The sequence below is a fragment of the Xenopus laevis genome, chromosome 4L (genome assembly GCF_017654675.1).
Source record: "Xenopus laevis strain J_2021 chromosome 4L, Xenopus_laevis_v10.1, whole genome shotgun sequence".
Classification (NCBI taxonomy): Eukaryota; Metazoa; Chordata; class Amphibia; order Anura; family Pipidae; genus Xenopus; species Xenopus laevis.
The window spans coordinates 23,721,648-23,746,918 of NC_054377.1; the positions used below are offsets into that span (position 1 = coordinate 23,721,648).

Here is a 25,271-nt window from a genome sequence, read left to right on the forward strand (position 1 = left end):
ATACAAAGGATATAAAGTCCAAAATACCACATAAAGTACGCCTTCTGTCGGTTTGCTGGGAATACATGGATCTCTCAATATCCTCAAATTATACACCAACGAAAAAGAAAATCTCCGGGCTCTTATCTGCAAGAGAGCAACAGAAGTATAAAGTGTAGTATTTATTGCTTCAATTATACACCATGTATGTGTGCACAGAAATGATTCCCAGTTGTCCTAGGGTTAAAAAAAATCTTAGATCAAGTAAACCACAACCCAAATCCATTAATCTTATTTAGATTGATACTCACAGACCCCCTTCCCACTTGGGTATTAGCTTATCAGAATCTCCCTTTCCTCCCAAAATATTTTGATGATCGCTTCTATGATTCTATGAGAAACTCACTAAAAAATATAAAAGTGGGGGAGCATCCACTATTTTTTATACATCTTCAAAAAGTATTGCACTTATAAACAATTCTTGTCAATATAGGAATTCAGTAATTCACTCAAGTCCACTGGTTTGGACCCTCTAGCGGTGAGGGTAATGATTAAAGGCAGGCGTTTTTCTCTACCACAAGATCTTCCCCAGGTTCTAGGTGATAATGTCCCTTAATCAGAGGCATCAAATATCAAGGAGCAGTATATTAAATTAAGGCAGCTCAATTAATGTGGCTTTGGCTAAACATATTTTGCTTATTGTTTTATTTCTTATTGTTTTTTTAACTAAACAAGAAATTCAAACCACATTCCATTTTTCAACTTCTTATTTAGATGCATACTGTGTTTTAATAATGTTAATAAACATTTGCTGGCAACTTTTCTATGGGAGTGGCTGTTGCATTGCCTGTGGATCCCTGGGGTATTTTTATGATGGTGCTGCCGTAGTAAGTTAAGGAGGGGCAATTACCTTGGGTCTATGTCTGTGCATGGACCACACAATAGTAGTTGTATACTGAAAGGAAGTAAAGAAGTTCTCAGAATGGCTCATGGGAAGGGCTATGTGTGTATCTAGGTTTCACCTCCGGCTGATGTTGAGATAAAACTCCCAGCAGCTTTTGATACAATGCTGGGAATTTTAGATTTTAGCTGCAGCTGGAGGACAACAGGCTGGATAAGCCATACTTTATCTACAACATGTTTTTCCCGAGGACCCACGCCCCATGCTACCAAATTAGGACTGTCCAATATAAATAAATTGCATGTGTGGGTTCCTTAGCTATAGTATATGCTGCTCATAATTTCATTGGGCTGCCAGTCTCACGTTGGGGCTGATTTCTGCACCATAAACTGAACTTTCCTGGCACAAATTCAGCTGGGATCAGCTAAAAAATTAAAACAATTTAATGTATAAGTGTTTTATGGCTATCAGTGGGTTTTATAGTGCCAGGCATTAAGGGACATCTAATGGAGCAGCCCCATTATAGATCATATGTAGTAATTTTTTCTGAAGTGAAAGTGCAGCCATTAAAGCATGTCTTGGGGGGAGAATCTGTCACACAGCCAAGGAACGAATAGCACTTCCAAAAACACAATAAATGATATATATCATGTAGATACAGGAACAGATAGATGAAGAGTCATTGGGACATAGCATTGCTTTCAGTGTGCGCATGTTAAATGAGTATCTTTGTTAAGAATGTAGAGGCCTAATAAGAATTTGCTGTGGTGCCCATTTGCACCTGAATTTGGCAAAACGCATTGAAGTCAATGGGCGTTAAAATTATTTTGATGAATGACAATGTGACGCACAACAATTTTTATACACATGACTATTTTGTACAAATGCATTAAAGTCAATGGCCGTCCGAATAATTTTGACATGCAACAATTTTATGCGAGCGCAAATTTTGACACGTGACAATGTACAGTATTTTGTCGCGGTTGATTTCTCACTAGCAAATTTTCGCCACCTTTTCATGGAAAACATTCACGGACGACGAAATGTGAAGATTAGCCGTGAATCCATGCCTGCCAAATTTATTCGCCCATCACTACCAGTGACTTATTCCCCTGAATGACTGGGACTAGTAGGAGAGGAGGTTACTTGTCACCTACAAGTACATTTGTATGGGCTAATGGAAGCCTTTTGGAAATCACTTTTCAGCCACACCAAGTAGTGCAGGTTCTCATTTCATGACTTTGGTGGGCTCCTAGGAAAAAGAGTCATTGTCAGATCTACCTGCCTACCGCTATTACTGTCGTAAATGCCAGTTGTTTTCTTTGGCGTACAGCAGCTAGTTAGGCGTTCATTGCCACAGGCATGAATAAAAATAGTCTAGGCATCTCCAAAATGCTGTTTGCAGTGTCTGTACTCTTGGGTACAAGCTTTATACTTATATCTTGCAGCAAGGATCCCATGTTTTCTGATGTTGCCATTTCCAGGTGAAAGTTTTCCATTGGGAGAATGCACAACAAACTGGAACCAGCCTTGGGTATTTCATAGATGCTATGCAATACAGAACATACTTACAGCACAGTATATAAAGTTACCAGTCCCTCTGTGACAGTCTTATAGTGTGGTCTCTAGGTGCCAGTCTCTTTGTGCCAGTTGCTGTGTGGTCCTCTCTTTGTATAAATCTGTGGCAGTGTCTGGTTGACTGTTCCTCAGTGACAGCTTTTTTTGTAATCTGGGTGACACTGAAGGGGTCATTTGCAAATTCCTGGGGGGTGGTAAGTACTAGAGCATTAAACAAGAGAGTGCCCCTTAATTTAACCAGCACTTCTGTACTCTGCTCTAGCACTGTGACAGTGATACTGTAGCAGCCAACAGTAACAGTCTCTGGGTGCCAGTTGTATTTTAAGAGATTAATGGGCATGGCAGGAGCACAGAGGACATGACTGAAGGCATAGCTCAGGTGGTGGGCAGTCAGTCAGTGAAGTCACCAAGAAAAAGACCTCAATGTCATGCAGAAGCACCCCCTAGACCACTATCTGATGTCCAGTCCCTGAGTTCTCTCTGTAAGTCTGGTCATAAACAGATATTATTTTTTGAAGCGCTGTCATTTCATGCTAGTCTTAGACCTTTATTAGCTTGCCCCAGGACTGGGAGTAAGGAGAATGGGTACTAGCAAGACATCTGTGGCTCTGCCCAATAGGAAGTTGGGGAGGGTAGTATTACTGGGGTTCCATTAGAGCAAGGGCAAATGAGCGAGCAAGACTAGGGCTAGGGCAGTGTACAGCAATTTATCAGAGGTGGCATAATGACACCCCTGGTAACTTAAAAACTAACTAAAAGTCAAAATTTCAGTAAACTGAAAATTCATCAACGGTCTTGTCAAGGGTGCTGGCATCAGAAACGATGTCTCAGGGTGGCATGGGACCGAGAACAGTCCTTGTAATAATCTGTACTGTGTACTAGAGTCCTGTGTGGGAACAGATCTCTAAGACCCAGACCCGATCCAAACAAACAGCCCACAACCCGAACCGCAACCCGCATAATTTACACACTTTGAACCGCTACCCAACCCAGACACGCAACTGCCTTATCCACAACCCGACCCACAACCCGCCGACCACCATCAAACTGGAAGTGATGTTGCTGCAAACCGTAACAAAAGTGGCTGATTTTCGAGAGGGACAGAAGTGTGCCGTGTGATGTAAGAGAGCTGTGCTGGAAGTCAAATGGGAGGGGGAGATCAGTGGAGGGAAAGCTGCAGGGAGAGATCTGCAGCAGGACGAGACCCGCAACCCGACCTGCGTCCCGCAGACCCGCGTCCCTGCAGACCCGAATCTATACCCGCACCTGATAAGCCTACCCTGTTCAAAGTAACTACATGATACGTGGTGAAGTGAAGAGTTAAACCGGCAATAAAAGTGTTGCTGCTGCATTTGTTTTGAGGTGCTTTTTAATTAAATAAGAAGCAGACATTGTTACAATATACCTATGAGGTGCAGATGGCACTCACTATACACATAACCTTATTCATTTATTTTGTGCTGCAGGGAAGCAATGGTGCATACAGTCACATAAATAAAGCATTTGCTGCATTTGTAGAGGGAACAGGGAGAGAAATACGTTGCACAACTTATTTGCTAAGGGAAAGTACAAATAGACAAGGAGAGTGAGCATCCCCCCACCAAAAAAAATCTTTGATAGCGTTAGTATTGGGCTCAGAAAACTGTGACCACATGTAGCCTTACATATATGATACACCAACCACTCAGCAAAGATTTCCTACAATCATTTTTAGGTGTTAACAATGATACCGAAGGTACTTTTGGCATTTAAGCCCTTTAGTGGGGTGACAATGGGGAGTACACTTACTCATGACAGGTGTGCATCAGATTACAGCTGTCACTTTTTTAGTTATTTCTTTAGGGTAAGGTCACACCTGGCGATTCAGGGAAATTTAGTCGCCTGGCGACTAATCGCCTCTTCTTTGGGGCGACTAATCTCCCCGAACGGCTCCCCCTGTCTTGCGCCGGCTATAAAGCCATCTTTATTGGTATATTTTACTGTATATCTAATGAATTCAATTAAATTTTATCCTTACTAGGACCTGTTGAAGAAATGAAATAATACATGCAAAGTTTGCTCCATATCCAGCTACCAACAGCAACCAATAAGGAGATAGAATTAGTCTGGCTTTTATTTGGTTGCATCGACATCTAATTGGTTGCAAAGTACTAGACTAGACTAGACAGGCAGCAAGTTTTCATCTGCTACTGCATTGCCCCCATGTGTTGATAAGACAGGTAGTGCATATTTGTTTATTCATGTGTCTGTCTGCATGTCCCCAAATTAAAATGTTTTGTTGTTATTATTATTGTTATACTTGTATTGTGTTATGTATTCACATTCACATCCAGCAGAGTTTACAATCCCAATAACATTGACTATGGTCAATATTGTCAGGAGCCAATTAACCTGTCTATTTGTTTTTGGATTGTGGGAAGAAGCCAGAGACCATGAAGGAAATCCATGTAAACAAAACATGTGGAGAACATAAGACAAGGCGTGGAGAACATAAGACAAGGCGTGGAGAACATATGTTGATAGTGTCCTGGCTGAACCCAGGACCCCAAATTCTTTATTTACTTCAGTTTTTTTGCCTTTAAAATTCATTCTCATGCCTACATAAACAAGCTTGACAAAATATTATATAAAACAGTTATTCTCAAACTATAGGTCACAATGTTATTTGGGATGGTTTTCCATAATTCCTTTTATAATGGGGAATTTCTCCCTAACAATTAATAATAGTAAGGTAGGTATGGTACCTGTTATTCAGAATGCTTGGGACCTTTTTTTCGGATAGCGAATCTTTCAGTAATTTGGATCTTCGTACCTTAAGGCTAGTGACACACTATAAGATTCGTGAGGCAACTATGGGCGACTTCAGAAAACAAAGGATCCAAGTGCCATTCCATCTGTGATTTAGATTCTAGCCGGTGGGAAGGCTTTTCGGCAGATTAGTCGCCCGAAGACGAGGGGATTTGTCGCCGAGTGACTAAATCTCCCCGAATCTTAGCTTGTGTCACTAGCCTTAGCCTGCTAGAAAACCATTTAAACATTAAGGGGGTTATTGTAAGAAACACTCACCCTGGTGGTCTAGTGGGCCATGCTCTCAGCGGGGACACCAACCACGCTGCCTCCCATCCTCTTCAGTGCCGGTTTATATGCCGGCGGGGCACATCTTCCTTATTTATAGGCGCACTGGCGCTGGCGGGATGACGTCAGCGCGCAGTGGCGCCAAATTCAAATGTATTAAAAGGGGCTTTTTTACTGTGTTCATTGCCCGTTGTTAGGTTCATCTTTTGAGAGTTCCTGGGTGCTATCCTGAATTAACCTGTGTTCTGATTCCTGTTTTGACCCTGCCCAGAGGCGTAACTATAGAGGAAGCAGACCCTGCAGCTGCAGGGGGGCCCAGGAGGCATAGGGGGCCCCATGAGGTCCAAATAATGAGCAATTTCAACATATATTGATAGAAAAGGACAACCTCTGGATACGTTGGGGGTCCTAAAATTAATTTGCTGCTGGGCCCAGTAATATCTAGCTACACCATTGACCCTGCCTGACTATTCCTGATTTCTGTGATTCCGACCTCTGCCTGGTAACCGACTATTCTGACATCTTTATTCAGACTCGTGCCTGTCTCGACCATTCATGATTGACCTCCCGGCTTTGACCCCCTGCCTGTTTTACTCCACTAGTTTTCTGCCTGCACTGACCCGGTCTGGTTTTGACGACGCTTTCTGCCTGCTCCTTGAACTGTGACCTTTTGCCCAAAAAGACTTTGCTAACGGTCGTGCCCCTCTGCTCATCCAGAACCCTTAGCTTGGCTCCTCTCTTAATAAAACCTGGCGGCATCCAATTAGCCGAGGGCTCCTCCCGAGGTGAAAGGCGGTAGTTAAAGGCAGAAGAAAGAGCCGAGACCAGGGAGCTTAGCATTGGTTCTGGATTCTGGGTGCCGAACGTGACAGTTATTCATCAATGGTTGAGTTTTAGAGGTTTGTGAGCTTTTTTTATACCTTGAATGAACTTACAACTCAAATGTTTTCTAATTTATGAAAAAACAACTGTAAAAAAACTCAAATCACTATAGTCCGGTGAAAAACCTGAAAACTCGAATTAATCAAGTTTTCAGTGAAAAACAACTTGAATCACTCAAACTAATCGTGTTTTTACGCAAAATCTGCAGAATAATCCTGAAGGCTACAGACGTCTACATGAACCTCGACAGGTTTTAGATGATGTATTTTTGGATACAGCTATTTCCAGTTTCCCTGAAAAATACCCTTGAAAACTTGAATTTTTCTGGTAAAAATCAGCTTGACTTAAAAAATATAACCCCCTAAATAAACCCAATAGGCTGGTTTTGCTTCCAATAAGGATTAATCATCTTAGTTCAAGTACAAGCTACTGTTTTATTATTACAGAGAAAAATCATTTTTAAAAATTTGGATTATTTGCATAAAATGGAGTCTATGGAAGATGGCTTTTCCATAAATCAGACCTTTCTGGATAACGGGTTTCTGGATAACTGATCCCATACCTGTAATAAAACAAGGCACACAATAAACTGGTTGAAAGGCAATATTTGGGTTACCGATTTGATTAATTTCGGCCCCTGGACAAGAAAATACAGAACAATAATGCAAAATCTACAAAGTTCTATAACTATAACAGGACAAAGGCTTGCAACATAAGCCTCAAACAAATCTATGATTTTATTTTTCATTGATTCTGCAGTTGATTATTCATTTCCCATCTATCATCAACCTCACATAAAAGGGTTGCCTACACTCTGCCAAGCTTCTCAGGATCCCATGCTCAGCATTTTCTCTCTTCTTGCTGCAGTTAACTCCTCAACAATTAACCAGCCTTGAAGAAGTCACGGTGAATCAACACTGGAGCAACGAGGTCAAAAGTATCACCATGATGGTGTTAAAATTGAGCAGAATCAATTACAATGAGGGGGAATTGTAGGAGAAGGGTGATGATGGTGTTTAATCCATTCTTATATTTTTTACACACAGCATTGTAGGGTTTGTGATTTAAATGTTTTACTTCATCAGTCATAAAATATATGAGCATTGTAAAACACAATGACACAAACTTCAGTTTAATTGCTTTAAATAATGTTGACACAACCCTTCTTTCCTGGTAATGCTGTAGGCTTGTGTTTCCCTACACCAATAGCCATAAAGATGATATAATTTAACTTCAGCTATCGCTTAATGCCTTGATGGTCTGAAAGGACAAGGAAAGTCTAAAATAGAATAAGGCTAGAAATGCTGTATTTTGTATACTAAACATAAACATGAACTTACTGCACCACAAGCCTAATCAAACAAATGATTTATGCTTTCAAAGTTGGCCACAGGGGGTCACCATCTTGTAACTTTGTTATACATCTTTTCAAGACTAAGACTGTGCACATGCTCAGTGTGGTCTGGGCTTTTTAGGGATCGTCATAAATTATCAAAACAGGGAAACAAACAAAGCTGTTGGAGTTCTGAAAGGCTGGGAAGTAAGACGGGGGCTCCCCCTTCTGTTCAAAAGTATGATTGTTTCCCTGCCAGCAGTTAGGGACCATCTGACAATTCCTATCCACAGCAGTAAATGAAGGGAGAATTTCACTGCATACAGTCAGGTTTCTTATAAAAACGATACACATTTTTTAATTAAAGTATATTGGAGATAGGTTTCTTTTTCATTAAATAAAGTAAAAATTGGATTTTATTTTTTTGCATGCCCTTTAAAGGACTAGTTACCTCCTCCATTACCTCCATTAAGGATTAATTATATCTTAGTTGAGATTAAGTATAAGGTATTGTTTTATTATTACACAGAATTTTTTTTAAAATTTGCTTTATGTGGATGAAATGGAGTCTATGGGAGATGACCAGTGATGAGCGAATCTGTTTCGCTGAAAAATTTGCTAAGTGGTGAAAAAGTTTGCAAAATGGCAAAAAAAAGATCTTTGGAGTTTGGACTCCTTGTAGCTGCACCACTGTTTGTACCTTTCAAGGTCATACAAGAGAAATTATAGAAATGATGATATGTAAATTCCAATTTGATTCATAATTATGAATTTCCGCTGCAAATCTTTGCCGCAGTGTCGTAAAAAAATGTGCAGATGCCGAAATGAGGAATTTTGCCATGAATCCATGACTGCCGAAAAAATCCACTCATCACTAGAGATGACCTTCCCATAATCCAAAGCTTTCTGCATAACAGGTTTTCATTTAACGGATCCCATACCTTGCACCTTGTCCTGTATGTTATATGTAGAAAATGTAGACACTAGACAGCTGACAATTTTACTTTTCATTCCATGTAATGATTACAGTATTGTTGATGCAAGTTAGGTCTGTGTCTTTTCACAGAAATCGAATCATAATGACCCAAAATACTTTAAATTTACAAATACGAGCATTATCGAGTAATTTATGGGGTAACAAATTAAGGAATTGGGCACATGTAATGACCTACATTTTCACAAAGACTGATGTCCCGCAGCTTCTGAGCAACTGTTGTTAAACATAAAATATTCAGCCCTGTGATAGATGTGACAACCCTTCTAAGGGATCCCTGCTAGTGATGGGTGAATTTCTCCCGTTTCGCTTCGCCGAAAAAAAGTGATAATTTCCTGCAAATTCATGAAACGGCGAAAAATTAGCAAAACCAGAATTTTAACGCCCACGTCAATTCGCGTCAATTTTGCCATCGCCGTTAAAGTCAATGAGCATCCAATTAGTGTTGAAGCACAACAATTTTGATGCGAGCGACCTTTCAGACACATGTACAAATTTTTTTTGACGCCAGCAAATTTTTGCAGGAGTTTCACAAAATTATTCGACGCAAATTCACGCGTGGCAAATTTATTCGCCCATCACTAATCCCTGCTAGATGTACAGTATATGCATGTGAAAAGGAAAAGAACATCTCATTTGGGTTTACAACCATCAATTCTGTGTAGTTGGAGATCTCTCTTTGGGTTCTTTTTTATTTTTAATTTCCAAATGTTACCTGTAAATAGAGCAGCTTGGTGAAAAATAGTTCAAGTTGGATCAGGGGCGTGCCTGAAGTATTTGGGCATGTCGGAGACAGGACAGGGTATGGCCTAATTTAGCCCATTTTTGGAAAGTAAGTATTTTGGGAGTTATGATAATACTTTATTTAAAAATACTGAATAGAATAAAATTGTACCATTCTTGCAAGTTTTTTAATTCCCTAATACTGCCCCAAAAATAAAAATGTATGAGGCTTCCAATGCATGTTATCCTATGGGAACAACATTAGGGCAGACCCTTCAGGCCTGACAGCTATAACAGATGTCTTCTCATTTCCTCTAAGTTCCGGGAGGATATAAGAACTGATTAAATCACTTCCCCTATGACTGCGGTTGCCGCTCTAGCTGTCATTACAGTTGCCATTGGTGTACGTTTCTTGATTTCACTTTTATTTTTCTCCTATTCCCCTCCTTTCCGGACCAATGCTGCGCATGACCCAGCTGCCAGAAGGAAAATGGGTAAGTGAATAATTCCAGTGATCTTTGCAGAATGCATTGAATAGAATTTGTGAACACCCCTACACTGAATGAAGAGGAAGGATGCCAGGAAAGCTGCTATGTCTGTAATGTATAGATATCAATAGAAGCCTTAGGTATGTGTGTAGCTGCCTCTCTGGAAAGCCATACGTGCATACCATATAGACATAGCTGCAGCCAATGGTTTTACTAGAGGGTCATAGGACCTGACCAACTTTTCATTTTAACAGCCAGGCCCCCAATTACCAGCACTTTCTTAATCTTACACCTCTGTTCTCTTATATCTATTTTACATCCTTTCATAATACTCATTCCTCCTGTGAGGAAATATCTCACTCATTGTGCTCATTGAGTCACCCCTCACATGCCATGATCTGCTAATATTTTTTTGGACTCCTTTTATCTGCAAGACTGGATGTACCTTTCAAGGTCATACAAGAGAAATTATAGAAATGATGATACTTTATGTAAATTCCAATTTGATTCATAAATATATTATCTATCTTTCTCTGTATGTACCTACCTTGCTCTTTCTTTCTTTCTTTCTTTCTTTCTTTCTTTCTTTCTTTCTTTCTTTCTTTCTTTCTTTCTTTCTTTCTTTCTTTCTTTCTTTCTTTCTTTCTTTCTTTCTTTCTTTCTTCTATATATCTATTTATCACATCTATCTATCTATCATCTATCTATCTATCTATCATCTTTCTTTTCTCTTTCTTTCTTTCTTTCTTTCTTTCTTTCTTTCTTTCTTTCTTTCTTTCTTTCTTTCTTTTATCTATATATCTATTTATCATATCTATCTATCTATCTATCATCTATCTATCTATCTATCTATCTATCTATCTATCTATCTATCTATCTATCTATCTATCTATCTATCTATCTATCATCTTTCTTTCTTTCATTCATCAAGTATCTATCTATCTATCTATCTATCTATCTATCTATCTTCTTTCTTTCTTTCTTTCTTTCTTTCTTTCTTTCTTTCTTTCTTTCTTTCTTTCTTTCATCAAGTATCTATCTATCTATCTATCTATCTATCTATCTATCTTTCTTTCTTTCTTTCATCAAGTATCTATCTATCTATCTATCTATCTATCTATCTATCTATCTATCTATCTATCTATCTACTGTATCTATCTATCTATCTAATCTTTCTATCTATCTAGCATTTGTCTGTCGATCTACCTATCTTTCTATCATGTATCTATCCATCTATCTATCGCTTTGCAAATAAAAATATAACAAAGATAATATTACAATAGTTAACAGAGTAGAGTATAGACTTTTACATTAAATCCCTCGCAGGTTCTTCTTTTGTCTATGCCACCCTGTGTATTTACAGGCAGCAAGTAGCAAAGCATTCCATTGGTAAAAGGGTTAACACATTGTAGATTTTGGAAGGGGAAAGTTGGCAGCCGTACTGCAATTGTGCTTGTCTTTCCTCTCGATTAACTTACATGGTTTTACAAAGCATAAACTCAGTGGGGGGGGGTGAGATGAATGATATGGTATGGCTCTCTGTTGTGCCTTACTTACATGGTAACACTATGGTTAAGGAATCTGATGGCTGCACAATGAAACTTCTGTGATTTTCTGCTTATTTAATAAGACATAAAAAGAGTAATACATAAAATAAAAAAATAATACAAATATTTAAATATAAAAAAAGCTGGGTTTAGGGTTAGGTAGAGAGGGCTTTTGCCCTGGGGGCCCCTTTGGTGGTAAATACAAGCGGCATACTGTATTCTTGTAACTGTTACTGTCCATATATAAAGCAGGATATTCAACCTCCAGCTGTAGAGAAAATGCAATATAAAGCTGGTTCGGGGGATGCTAAGAGTTGTAGTTCAGTGAACAGATGGATGGACCTCCACTGGACATGATTTATGTATTTCTCCCACTTTCTCCTTCCCCTCCTTTTACTTTTTTTTTTTTTTTTTACAGGAAATCTTTGCTGATAAGTTCATACTATCCCTGTTTTGCAGGGATCCTAATTGTTTTTTCTGGCTGGGCATATAAACATTGTTGGCAGTGTTCATTGATGTGTGCTGAAAGATCACGGTTTCTACACGGAAATGGAAAGCTTGGCTGCAGTAGCGCTGGGGCAAATTAAACATTACATGGTTTAACCATCACTTTTCTTCTAATTCTCATACCAGCTTCTGTTCCCCATCACATAAGACAAAATGCTCTGCCTTCATGTGTAGGGTTTATTCTTCATTAATGTTCCCTTACACAGGAGTTTTGCATGTGGAAAACATATATTGACTTACATGGGGGAAGTATATTTCCCGTCTTATTTTAGCCATGGGAAAGGTACAAGGATTAGACAGAACTGTTAGGGGGTTATTTATCAAAGGTCCAGTTTGTGAGGTTTTTTCTACCTCGAATAAACTCGCTAAATGTTTGCTTATTTATGAAAAAACCAAAATGTAAACTCGATTGAATTCAATTGGGGTGTGGGAAAAATTAGAATACTCAAATTGATTCAGTTATCGGCAAAAAAACCCCCCTTGAATACCCCGAATTGATTGAGTTTTCAAGCAAAAGCCGCTGAAAAAAACGATGAAATTCCGAAGGCTAAAAACATATTTGTATGGTGCAAGGGATTGATTTTGATGCTATTGATTTGTACATGACCTCAACAGGTTTTAGATGGAAAAATTAGTGTTTTTATTCCTGAAAATTTTTATTTTTTTCTGAACTTACCATCGAAAAATTAATTTTTTGGGGGAAAAAACAACTCGACCTTTAATAAATAACCCCCTAAGAGGCCTGTTTATTGAAGGTTGAAGTTGAGTGGTTTTTGAGGTTTTTGAAACCATGACTAAACTCACGAATGCCATGACATTTATTTAAAAATCAGGAACAGGAAAAGTACCGAAAACTGCAACATTTTTATATAGTGGCACAAAATCGAAAATATCAAAAAACCTCTGAAACTTTTAAAATGACGAATCAAAGAAAGATCTTGTTTTTGTAAGGGATATCTGCCATTGACTTTTACATGATTTAGACATGTTTTAGCTGGAGCATTTTTGTATTCGTAATTGTTGCAGTTTTGTCGCATAATGAATCCTGAAAAATCACACTTTTCTTCTGCAACTTTATTGGATTTTTGGTATCAAAAAGCCTGATCCGAAAAATCAGCGGTTTCATACAATATACAGGTAAAAGACCTGTTATCCAGACCTGTAGGTTTTCCGGATAAGGCATCTTGTCATCATTTGGATCTCCATACCTTAAGTTTATTATAAAATAATTTAAAAATGAATTAAACCCAATAGGATTGTTTTGCCTTTCATAAGGATTAATTATATCTTAGTTAGGATCGGGTACAAAGAACGGTACTTAATTTTTTAAAATTATTTGATTAAAATTTAGTCTATGGAAGATGGTCTTCCTGTAAGTCGAAGCTTTCTGGATAACGGGTTTCTAGATAATGGATCCCATAACTGTATTATGTATTTTATTATGCTTTGATTTTAGCTGATGGAAATATTTAGAATAAATATATAATAAATGTTCTTTTGTTCGGTGTCAGACTGGCCCATTGTATTTATTAGTTTGATAAGGAGTAAATGACCCTCTTCCAATCTACAGATCCTGCTTTGAATATTTTTTGCAAGGAGTAGGACCAAGTGGTCATATATTATTTACTTCTATCAGCCATAATATCAATGTTTATTCCAGACAAGCAGTAGTATTCCTTTTGGGTGTAACATCAGGTATAGGATCTGTTATCCGAAACTTGTTATCCAGAAAGCTCTGAATTACAGAAAGGTGGTCTGCCATAGACTCCATTAAATATCAAATAATTCATATGTATTTCCATTTCCTTGATCCAAACTTAGATATAATAAGTGCTTATTGGAGCCAAAACAATCCTATTGGGTTTAATTCATGTTTCAATGTTTTTATTAGCAAAAGGCATGGAAAACAAAATTATAGAAAGATTCCTTATCTGGACAACCTCAGATCCTGCAAATTCTGGATAACAGGTCCCTTTATGTGCATTAACTTCCAGCAATGGATCTAATGGAAACTGTAATGAAAGACAGACTCAAGGATCCCCAGTAATAACCCCAATCTTTCTCTGCATTAGGCTTGGGGCTGGTTATTCCAGAATTTGTTTTTAACTGCAATATTTAAGATGTATGTGGCTAAATTAGATATTTATTCCAGCTGTATTGATTTTGCTTGTGTTGCTCAATAGTTTTCATTACGAAACAGTAAAGTCCAAAACATTTAGTGACAAGATGCCAGTTTGAAGAATGGAGCTGTTTTTTGGGTATGTCATGCTCACTGCATAATCCATGTGTTACAATTTACCAATTTACGACTTACAAGAGCCACTTCTACATCCCATAGACTGAGTGTAAACATATAAAATACAAATAACAAATAAGTGAAAACGGCACACTGAAAGTATAACGTTCCAGGGTACATGGCAATAATGATACCTAGCATCTGTCTCCGTAGCTTCCATTAAAGTGTTACCGATTCCAGCTGATGAACCTGTTGTTTCCTATTTTACTTCCCTCCCTCATTTCTGTTCAAGCCCTGTCAAGGTAAAATATAATGACTTACAGTGAAAGAGTGCCCTGGTGTGTGGAGATAGAGATAGAGATAGAGAGACATAAGGTGCACACCATAGACAGTTATTTCACCTGGGTGCCTGTGCTAACAAACAACACAAGCAATGCAGAAGAACGGCACTCGCAGGACTTGCTGAATCAATCTTCCAAAGGTTTATTTTGTTCAATGTTTCTGTCCCCCACAGTTGCACTGTTTGATTCCTGACGAAGGTCCCTATGGGGGACCGAAACGTAGAGCAAAATAAACCTTTGGAAGATTGAGTGCCGTTCTTCTGCATTGCAGTGAGGGTTAAAATGTCGATCTAAATAAAGTTCTTTTTTTATTTATAAAAGTCCCTAGAGTGCAACAGCATTTTTGCAAACTCTGTGTGTGTGTGTGTGTGTGTGTGTGTGTGTGTGTGTGTGTGTGTGTGTGTGTGTGTGTGTGTGTGTGTGTGTGTGTGTGTGGTGTGTGTGTGTGTGTGTGTGTGTGTGTGTGTGTGTGTGTGTGTGTGTGTGTGTGTGGTGTGTGTGTGTGTGTGTGTGTGTGTGTGTGTGTGTGTGTGTGTGTGTAATACAAGTTTGATGTACTAATTGCATTATGACACTTATGATACTAATGACTGCAAATCAACAACATGTGGAGAGATTTTAAGTTAAAGTGGACCCGTCACCCAGACATAAAAATCTGTATAATAAAAGTCCTTCTTAAATTAAATATGAAATCCAATTTTTTTTTATTAAAGCATTCATAGCTGTTGTAAACTCATTAAAAAATATCAGCTGTCAATCAAGTATTGCCTACCCTGCCTCTATGCCTTGGCATAGAGGCGGGGCAGGCAATAACTTTCACTTTCCATTCAGCACTTCCTAGATGTCACTGCTCTCCACACATTCCCCCTCTCTCTTAACGATTTTATTGTGTAAACAGTGCATGGGGATGGACATTGGTGTGACTCCCCTGGTGCACAAACAAGATTCTGAGACAATACAAGGCTTGCCTTAATAACAGTATCCATAAAATGGCTCCTTCATGGTTGCTATAATTATGAGTTCCCAGACTGATGGAAACAATATTCAAATAATTTATTCAGTGTAATTAAAGTTCATTTTGCTTGACTAACATGATAAAATAGGATTTGGATAATGTTGTTTGGGTGACGGGTCCCCTTTAAAAGAAATTCTCCAAACTGATGTTTCTATATAATATTGATTCATGTCAGTGAGCCCTAGTGTTGTGGCTTGAAGAGGATTGCTTGTCTGTCACTGCAAGATATCAGATTTTTCATTCCCTCTGATAAGTAACACTGATGAAAGGGAATTGAGAGTTTGACCCTGTACTACACAACAAGCCATGACCCTGACTCTCCGAGCAGCATGCTATTGTGGCCGGGAACATTAGCTTACCACCTGTAACCTCAGGCTAATGAACAGAAGACTTTTGTACCTGATCACAGTTGGGTACAACTCTCCTGTGAATAGGAACAGACAGTTGAATGAAGCAGCTCGGCATCCCTTTCCGAAAACAGCCATTGTGGTCCGCACTGTTTGAAAGTCTAGAAGCCCAAATAGCGAGCCTGGGACAGGTGGAGCGGAAGGGGCACATGACTAAGGGGAGAGTAGAGGAAATTAAGGGGTAGTGGTGACAGGTATTGTGGGAGTTGTAGTGTGGAAAGGCAATGGAAAAGGGGGCAGGGCTTAACCTTTAAATAAGGGCTGAAAGCGCGGGAGATCTCATTACCTGTAGATGGCACAGCAGTTACAACGTCCCTCCCTCCCGCCCTTTTGGAAGTGGGGGGGTGGATGGTTATGTCGCAGCAGGGCATAGTGGGGCTGCCCTAATGGGTAGCCAAAAAGGGGGCTGGAAGGTAAAGTGAGGTTGGTTGGATAGGCCTGGGGCGAGGCTAAGGGGGCAAGGAGGCACCGTAAGTGAGGAAACAGGTGACGGAGTCTTAGCCTTAGGCTAGTTAATGGGTTTTGACTAAGAAGGGTTTGGGAAGTTATTGTAAACATTGTTAAATGTTATGTGCAGCCTTCAGCGGCTATTATTTTATACAAGTGTTATGTGTTATTATTTTATGCTGGTATGTTTGTTATAAGTTAAATAAAAACAATTGAAGGAAAATGTTACTTAATAAAACAAGCTGCGGGCTTTTTCACCAAATGATCTGTGTTGGAATGTATTTATGGGGTGTTGGAGTATTGTATCGGAATCGAAGCATACTATAGTCAAGGGAGAAGAAAAATATACAGGGAAATTTGACAGAGGCACAAGTATATATGTAAAAGGCAGTGCCGGGCCTACTCGGCCGGGCGCCCTAGGCAACCCGGCCAACTACACATACACATACACTGTATATATATAAAAATAAATAAAGATAAAGGTTAGAAGACTAAAATACTGTATATCTTACCATGAATACGAAAAGTAGAAGAAGAAAGGAAGGGAAGCTGCCAGTTGCCAATCTCTGATCATGAATGCTAGTCCGAGCAAGACCAGCTGTCCCATGGTGTAACAGTACCCAGTGGCAGTGCTAGTGAAAGCATGATTACCCAGCAACCCAAATTTGTCAACCCACTTCCCAAAATATTTGCCATATTGTGTATTTTTCCAATTTGTGCCATGCCGGAACTAATCGTAAGCAAAGAAGTAGCCTTTAGCTCTACTCCCACCAGTCTGGCTTAGCTAAGGATAACGGAAGATGTAGCCTGAGGGATGTGGCCACCCAAGACTCTGTTTGGAATTATACTTCCTTTAGACAAGTTTGACTTATATTGTGAATGTCCATATTTTGTGAGCTGCTGCCCAAGACCCATTTGAGGGCACCACTTACTCAAAGAGTAGTAGTTCAGCACAATTTCATAGAGCGCTCTTCCTGTTAGGAAATGAAAGATGCAATACCAGATGTAGATTGGAGATAAGGCTGCACATATCCCAGTCACAGACATCTTCAGTGGCCCGCATCCAAACCTTGGAAGAATTAAATATTAATTTCTTTTGAGGTGAATATTTTGTGAAATGTAAAAGTTTAGACTATTCTAGAGCCTCAAATCCTTGTATATACAATGTTTGAGGTACATATGGCAATGAGAAATCATATTTGGTTCAATATTTGGCCAAATAGTTTTTGGGTGATTTGGAGTTCTTTAATTGCACAGAAAGATATGGCTAGATTCAATTTGTTTTCCATTTCATAAGCTTAGACCTTTCCAACAGGTCTCTCTAAACACCAATGTAATGTTGGCAAACACCTGTGATTAGTATGCATAAAATAAAAGAGTGACTTCAATTTGAATGTAATCTGATTAAAATATATCCAATTAGATATACAATATGATAAGCTATAGATGTATACACTTTCAAAATGATAGATCTCCCTGTGCAGCATAAGTCACCTATTTAGAAAAGGATAAAGGCTAAGTGAATATGAATGGTATTTTGTGCTCACTATTGAAAAACCATCTATGAAACACAGTGAGTGGCTTTCAGCCAATATTGCACTATTATTGTGAATATAAAAGTTTTAGTGCAGTCCACAATTAGTTGTGTGCACTGGGGTCATTATTTGGCACGTGAGTACAAAGTAGAGAGGACATTGACTGCAGCACTAACCAAATTGCAGCAACTGAGCTACTTCTGGTCCATAACAGCCTACTGTTGTGGTTTTAGAGGTGTACCATCTGATTAGCCCATAGGATCTCACCGTTGATGAAGAACAGAAACTAAAATGCAATCAAGACAGTTGCGTGTGTGACTTCTGTGCCTTGGCATTCTATAGTCTACAGCAGTGATCCCCAACTGCCAGGCTTGGCCACAGGTGAGTGGCTGGTAGTTAGGAGCCTTGGTGCTGTATAACATGAGTACAGCGGGTATTTGAGGTTTTGATAGGCCGGAAACATGTTATGCAGAAGAGTATTTTAATAATGAAAAGTATGGCAATATAACTTAAACAAAAGATAAATAATATAAGTTCTTACACCAGGTTGGTGGTCAAGGGCAGGCAACAATAAAGCAAGTCCGAGAAACAGGCTGAGGTCGGGGGCAGGCTGATGGCAAAACAAGTCCGTATGGCAGGCCGAGGTCGGAGGCAGGCTGATGGCAGAGGGTAGTCCAGTAAACAAGCCGAGGTCAATTACCAGGAGATCAAACAGAGAGCAGGTAAGGGGAACTGTAGCAGAGAACAAAGGCACAGGGAACAAGGCAGGAATCTCAGGAACAAGCAGGAATCAGGAGTCACAGGAACAAGGAGTATGCAGGATCTAGCTTGGGAGCTTCAATGATCAAGCACTGGGGTAACATTAGTAACAGGCTTATAAAGGCCCTTAATTATCAAATTACCAACACCTGGTAGAGCAAGAAGGAGGAGGAGGTGAGAAAACATAAAAGGTAGAAAGTCTATCATACCAGTAGAATCAGAATCCAAAGGTCTCCAGTGGCTCAATGAGAAAATGCAGGAGCTTGTAAGTGTAAAGTTCAGAGTTCGATCCCAGGTAGCTCCTGACATTACCCCCCCCTCAAGGATCGACCACCGGACGATCCCAGGATCTGGTGGAACCTCCCTTATAGCAGAGTTCTTGATTATAGTCCGCATATTGTCCAACAGAATATTATAGTTAAGATTAGCAAAGTACATAGTGAATAAGGCAAGGAAACATGAACATTGTGGCATGTGGATAAATTGAAATAAAGAAAAAGCACATATGAAAAAACTCAATCTTAGAATAAAAACAGACAAAAAGAAAGAGTTGCTCCAAAAATAACCCAAGTGGAGGAAATGGCAAAACTTGTGGAACATCAAAATCAGGGGCCAGGACCTGTAGAATGGCAGAAACATGAGCCACTGCAGGACAGTTGCCAGGAACTTGAACCGCTACCAAGAAAAGGAACCAAAACAGATGGGCTGACAGGAACATGAGCCAGAGTGGCAGAGTTGCCAGGAACTGGTACCCCAGCAACGAATGGACAGAGCCAGGATAAATAAATTACCAGAAATGGGAGCCAGAGCAGGAACATCAGCCAGGTTGGAAGCTGGATCAGGAGAGTCGCCAGGGTCGGAAGCCAAATCAGAAGAGTCGCCAGGGTCGGAAGCCAAATCAGAAGAGTCGCCAGGGTCGGAAGCCAAATCAGAAGAGTCGCCAAAGTCAGCCAGCAGAATCAGCCAAGGCACCCATTACAGGTGGCGGACCAGCAGAGGCACCCATTACAGGTGGCGGACCAGCAGAGGCACCCATTACAGGTGGCGGACCAGCAGAGGCACCCATTACAGGTGGCGGACCAGCAGAGGCACCCATTACAGGTGGTGGCTTGCCCAGGACAACAGGAAGACCATCATGAACAGCAACAAGACTGGTAGACTCTGGAGCACCAGAACTATCAGATCCCGTAGCAGGTACGGCAGGTCTAGAAGTGGCTTTGTCCTTGGGCCCAGAGGCCACAGTACACAGGTCCTCACAGACTGAAGCCGGCAAGGCTGCTGGCTCGGAGGCTGGAAGCGGCAAGGCTGCTGGCTCGGAGGCTGGAAGCTGAAGTACTGGCACAGGAGCTGCAGACGGGACCGCTGGCACAGGAGCTGCAGACGGGACCGCTGGCACAGGGGCTGCAGACTGGAGGGCTGGCACCGGGGCTGCAGACTGGAGGGCTGGCACCGGGGCTGCAGACGGGAGGGCTGGCACCGGGGCTGCAGACGGGAGGGCTGGCACCGGGGCTGCAGACGGGAGGGCTGGCACCGGGGCTGCAGACTGGAGGGCTGGCACCGGGGCTGCAGACTGGAGGGCTGGCACCGGGGCTGCAGACTGGAGGGCTGGCACGAGAATGGACAGAGGCAGCTTTCGGGGAGCCGGCACAGGAACAGGCAGCTTTGGGGGAGCCGGCACAGGAACAGGCAGTGGCACAGGTTGAGGCAGCCGTTGGGATGCAGGCACAAAGGCTGGAAAAGACTGGGGAGCTGGCACAGTTATATTAGAAAAAGAAACAAATTGAGGTTCAGGCCTGAGACTCAGAGAGGCTGATACAGGATCGGTAACGGACATGGTAGCAGACTGAGGAGTAGGTAGAGAGTGGGAGACAGGCTGACCCTGGGAGACTAATCGGCCCTTGAACCTAGTGGTAAATGCGGTAGGTATTTCATCCTCATCCGATTCCACATCTTCCCAATTTTCCTCATCAGAAAAATCTGTACAGTCCTCTTCAATAGAGAAATTCTCCAAATCTTCCTCATCCGATATATTCCCCCAATCAACTTGGAAAGAATCATCTACCTCTGAATCTTCATAGGAAAAGGTAGTAACAGGTTGACAGGTACTTGGTCTTTGTAACTTGGAGCAAAAATTAGAAAACCTTGGAACAGGAGGGGTGAGCTGGAAAGGCTTGGTTTGTTTAACAGAAGAAGAATCCTTGGAAGAAAATAAATTGGAAGCAACTGGCCACAAATCTCCGGTGAATGTTGCCTTTAGAAAAGATAGAAAGGAACAGGGGTCCTCTAAAAAATGAGCTTCTTCATCAATACATGCCTCAGCCCACTCCAAGGCCTTACCTCCCAAAAGAAACAGAATTATTAACTTGCTTATCATATTATCAGGGGCTTCTTTGACAAATGGAACCATAGAAAACTTCTTGCACAAATCAAGTAGATCATGAAAGGAATCATCTTCACCCTCATACCTTTTAATGGAGGAAAGCCATTCTGCAGATTGTTGTAGTTCAGACTGTACAGCAGAGGTGTCACCAGCAGGCTCCTGATTAAATGGCTTGATCATTCTGTCAGGCTTGGCCACGGGTGAGTGGCTGGTAGTTAGGAGCCTTGGTGCTGTATAACACGAGTACAGCGGGTATTTGAGGTTTTGATAGGCCGGAAACATGTTATGCAAGAGTATTTTAATAATGAAAAGTATGGCAATATAACTTATAAACAAAAGATAAATAATATAAGTTCTTACACCAGGTTGGTGGTCAAGGGCAGGCAACAATAAAGCAAGTCCGAGAAACAGGCTGAGGTCGGGGGCAGGCTGATGGCAAAACAAGTCCGTATGGCAGGCCGAGGTCGGAGGCAGGCTGATGGCAGAGGGTAGTCCAGTAAACAAGCCGAGGTCAATTACCAGGAGATCAAACAGAGAGCAGGTAAGGGGAACTGTAGCAGAGAACAAAGGCACAGGGAACAAGGCAGGAATCTCAGGAACAAGCAGGAATCTCAGGAACAAAAGCAGGAATCAGGAGTCACAGGAACAAGGAGTATGCAGGATCTAGCTTGGGCGCTTCAATGATCAAGCACCGGGGTAACATTAGTAACAGGCTTATAAAGGCCCTTAATTATCAAATTACCAACACCTGGTAGAGCAAGAAGGAGGAGGAGGAGGTGAGAAAACATAAAAGGTAGAAAGTCTTTCATCATACCAGTAGAATGAGAATCCAAAGGTCTCCAGTGGCTCAATGAGAAAATGCAGGAGCTTATAAGTGTAAAGTTCAGAGTTCGATCCCAGGTAGCTCCTGACACCCAACCAGTGGCTCGTGAGGAACATGTTGCTCACCAACCCCTAGAACGTGCTTATTTTTGAATTCCAGGCTTGGAGGCAAGTTTTGGTTGCATAAAAAATAGGTGTACTGGCAAATAGAACCTCCTGGACTGCCAGTGCACATAATCATAGGAGCTACCAAATTACAGCCCTTATTTAGCATCCCCATGAACTTTTTTCATGCTTGGGTTGCTCCCCAACTCTCTCTACATTTTATTGTAACTCACAGGTAAGAAAGGTTGGGGATCCCTGGTCTACAGAATGGACAGACCCAGCTTTAATTTGAGGTTGAAGATGGTCTAAAGACTGTAGGAGAACTTTTGTTGAGGTTTTGGAGAACTTAGTTTGATTTAAATCACCCAGGCAAGTTGCCTTGTAAAATTCTCATAAAGTAACAAATAAAATACCTTATTTTATAAGTTAAAACCTTGCTTATCTGATAGTCCACCAAATACAATGGAACCAACCAGCACCCCTGCCATGTAAATGGACTGAGCCACCTCAGTCCATTCTGCGTTGGTTGCAGACCAGGTCCCACTGTAAAAAGGAGGGTGACACAGTAATGTGAGGGTCTCTTAGGTAAGGCCGTAGTTTTAGTTTATATTAGTTAATTGTATAATTCATCTTATAAACAGACCAATTTTCATATAAACTTAAAGGGGTGGTTCACCTTTAAGTTAACTTTAAGTATGTTATAGGATGGACAATTCTAAGCAATTTTTCAATTGGTTGTCATTATATATTTTTTTTTATAGTTTATTTATTTATTTATTTATTTATTATTTGCTGCCTTGTACTGACTCTTTGCAGCTTTAAAATGGGGGTTGTTGATTCCATCTAAAAAACAAATGCTCTGTAAGGCTACACATTTTTTGTTATTGCTGCTCTCAATTACTCATCTGGTTCTCCTATTCATGTTTTAGTCTTTTATTCAAATCAATGCATGGTTGCTAGGGTAATTTGGACCATAGCAACCAGACTACTGAACTTGCAAACTGGAGAGCTGAATAAAGAGCTAAATAACTCAAAAACCACAAGTGATAAAAAACAATTGTAAATTGTAAATTGTATCAGAATATCATACTAAAAGTTCATTTAAAGGTGAACAACCCCTTTAAGGGTTGGTGCACATAGTCCTAAACTAAAAATTGTAAATGACTTTATTCTGGGCTGTGTTTGCAAATTTGGCATTCTCAGAATTTTCGTTTTATTAACCAATTAAGCTTGCATAAACATTCTTTCTAAGTATACTTTATACTGAGTGGAAGCTGTAACAATAAAACTGCCACCACAGCATAAACTATAATATTTATACTGTACAGAGAGATAATAATAATGGACATTTCAGAGAATTATTTTTGCTTTGCTAGAAGGTTGGATATGCCCATGCCCTATATATTTACTATAGGCCAGGTGGCTAACAGGGATGATATATGATATTTAGGGAGCAGACAGAAATGTTGGTTAAGAAATGGAAACCAGTTTCCAAAGTTTCTAACCTGGGTTATAATAGTAGAAGCAAACTTGCTATAATCATAGACCCAGCAATCTACACAAGGTTCTGTCTCCAAGTCATCCTCACTCTGGGTAAGTATGTCCTCGAGCAGTTGATATTGGGGTGTGGTATATCTGAGATACCTTGAAAATTCTCCTGTAGGTTTCATGGGAAGCAAGGCCCGAAGCCATGGTCCGTTGAAGTTATTCTCCTCAAATGACCCATTGATGCAACAGTGGTGCCTTGGGATGGCAGCCGTGACTTTCTGCGTGAGGTTGTGACTGGCCAACATGAATACAGGAAGGGGAAGAACAAAATGAATTACCTAGTAATGTCCTATCCCTTCTATCATCTCAAGGATCTAATGAAAAGCCATATATACCAATGATACTCCGCAATTTATAGAGTAACATAGTAAGTTAGGTTGAAAAAAGACACGTTCATCAAGTTCAACCTTTTAACTTTTTTTAACCTGTCTAACTGCTTGTCAGATCCAGAGGAAGGCAAAACCCCCATCTGAAGCCTCTAACCCTGTATCTCCTCACTTTCTAAAAAGCCAAAACTATCTAATATATCAGCCTGTACAACTAATTCTACAATCTACAGCTTTCACTGTAAAAAACCCCTTCCAAATCAATGCCCCTTTTAATAAAGATCAAGACCTTATTTGCCCTTGATTCTGCTGACTGCCATTGCTTGCTACAGCCAAGTTTATGATCTACAATTAATTATCTACAAAAACTCTAAGGTCCTTTTCCATAATGGATTTGCCTAGTGCAGTCCCATTAAGGGTATAAGTGGTATGGATATTTTACATCCCAGGTGCATGACTTTATCAATTTCTGCCCACTTAGCTGCCCAGATTGCCAGTTTGTCAAGATCCTGTTGCAAGGATGCCACATCCGCAATGGAATTAATTGGGCTGGATAGTTTTGTGTCATCTGCAAACACTGATACATTACTTACAACACCCTCCCCATAGTCATTAATGAATAAGTTAAATAAAAGTGGACCCAATACTGAGCCCTGAGGGATCCCACTAGGAACCTTACTCCAAGTAGAGAATGTACCATTAAAGTGATACTGACACTATTTTTTAAAATATGAATGTACATATCTATAGGTCACGTTGATCATTTTTTGCTGAGAGGTTTATTTTTGTTATTCTTAGTTTAAGTTTCTAAACCTGACTGTTTTACCAACCTGACTGTCCCATCTCAGCTATTAGTTAGAGTTTCTAATGCTAACGGACTACTGCTGCACAAATATGGCAGCCCCCTCATACAGGAACATCGGGCATCAGACAGGCATTGTGCAAATACTTTATTAAGTTATAAGTAGTTTTCAAAGGCAATATTATGATAGATGTATAAAAGAGTTTAATTTATGGTGTAAGTATCTCTTTAACAACCACCCTCGGTACCCTATACTGTAGCCAGTTTCCTATCCATGTGCAAACGACTTTATTTAGCCAAACAGACCTTCGTTTAGAAAGCAGACGTTTGTGGGGCACGGTATCAAATGCTTTGGCAAAATCCAAATACATAACACTACTGCTCCTTCACTGTCCAGCATCTTACATAAAAAGCAATCAAATTTGTCTTAATAAAGCCATGCTGATTGTTGCTCATAATGCCATTCCTCGGACAAAATTTTGAATGTAATCCCTTAACAAGCCTTTAAATATTTTGCCCACCACAGATGTCAATCTTACTA

The 25,271-nt window shown here is 40.3% G+C and overlaps 1 pseudogene; it reads right to left on the bottom strand.

Annotated features, from left to right (window-relative positions):
• Positions 1 to 16,707: 16,707 nt before the first annotated feature.
• On the bottom strand, positions 16,708 to 23,931 carry LOC108713481 (annotated as a pseudogene).
• Between the last annotated feature and the right edge of the window lie 1,340 nt (positions 23,932 to 25,271).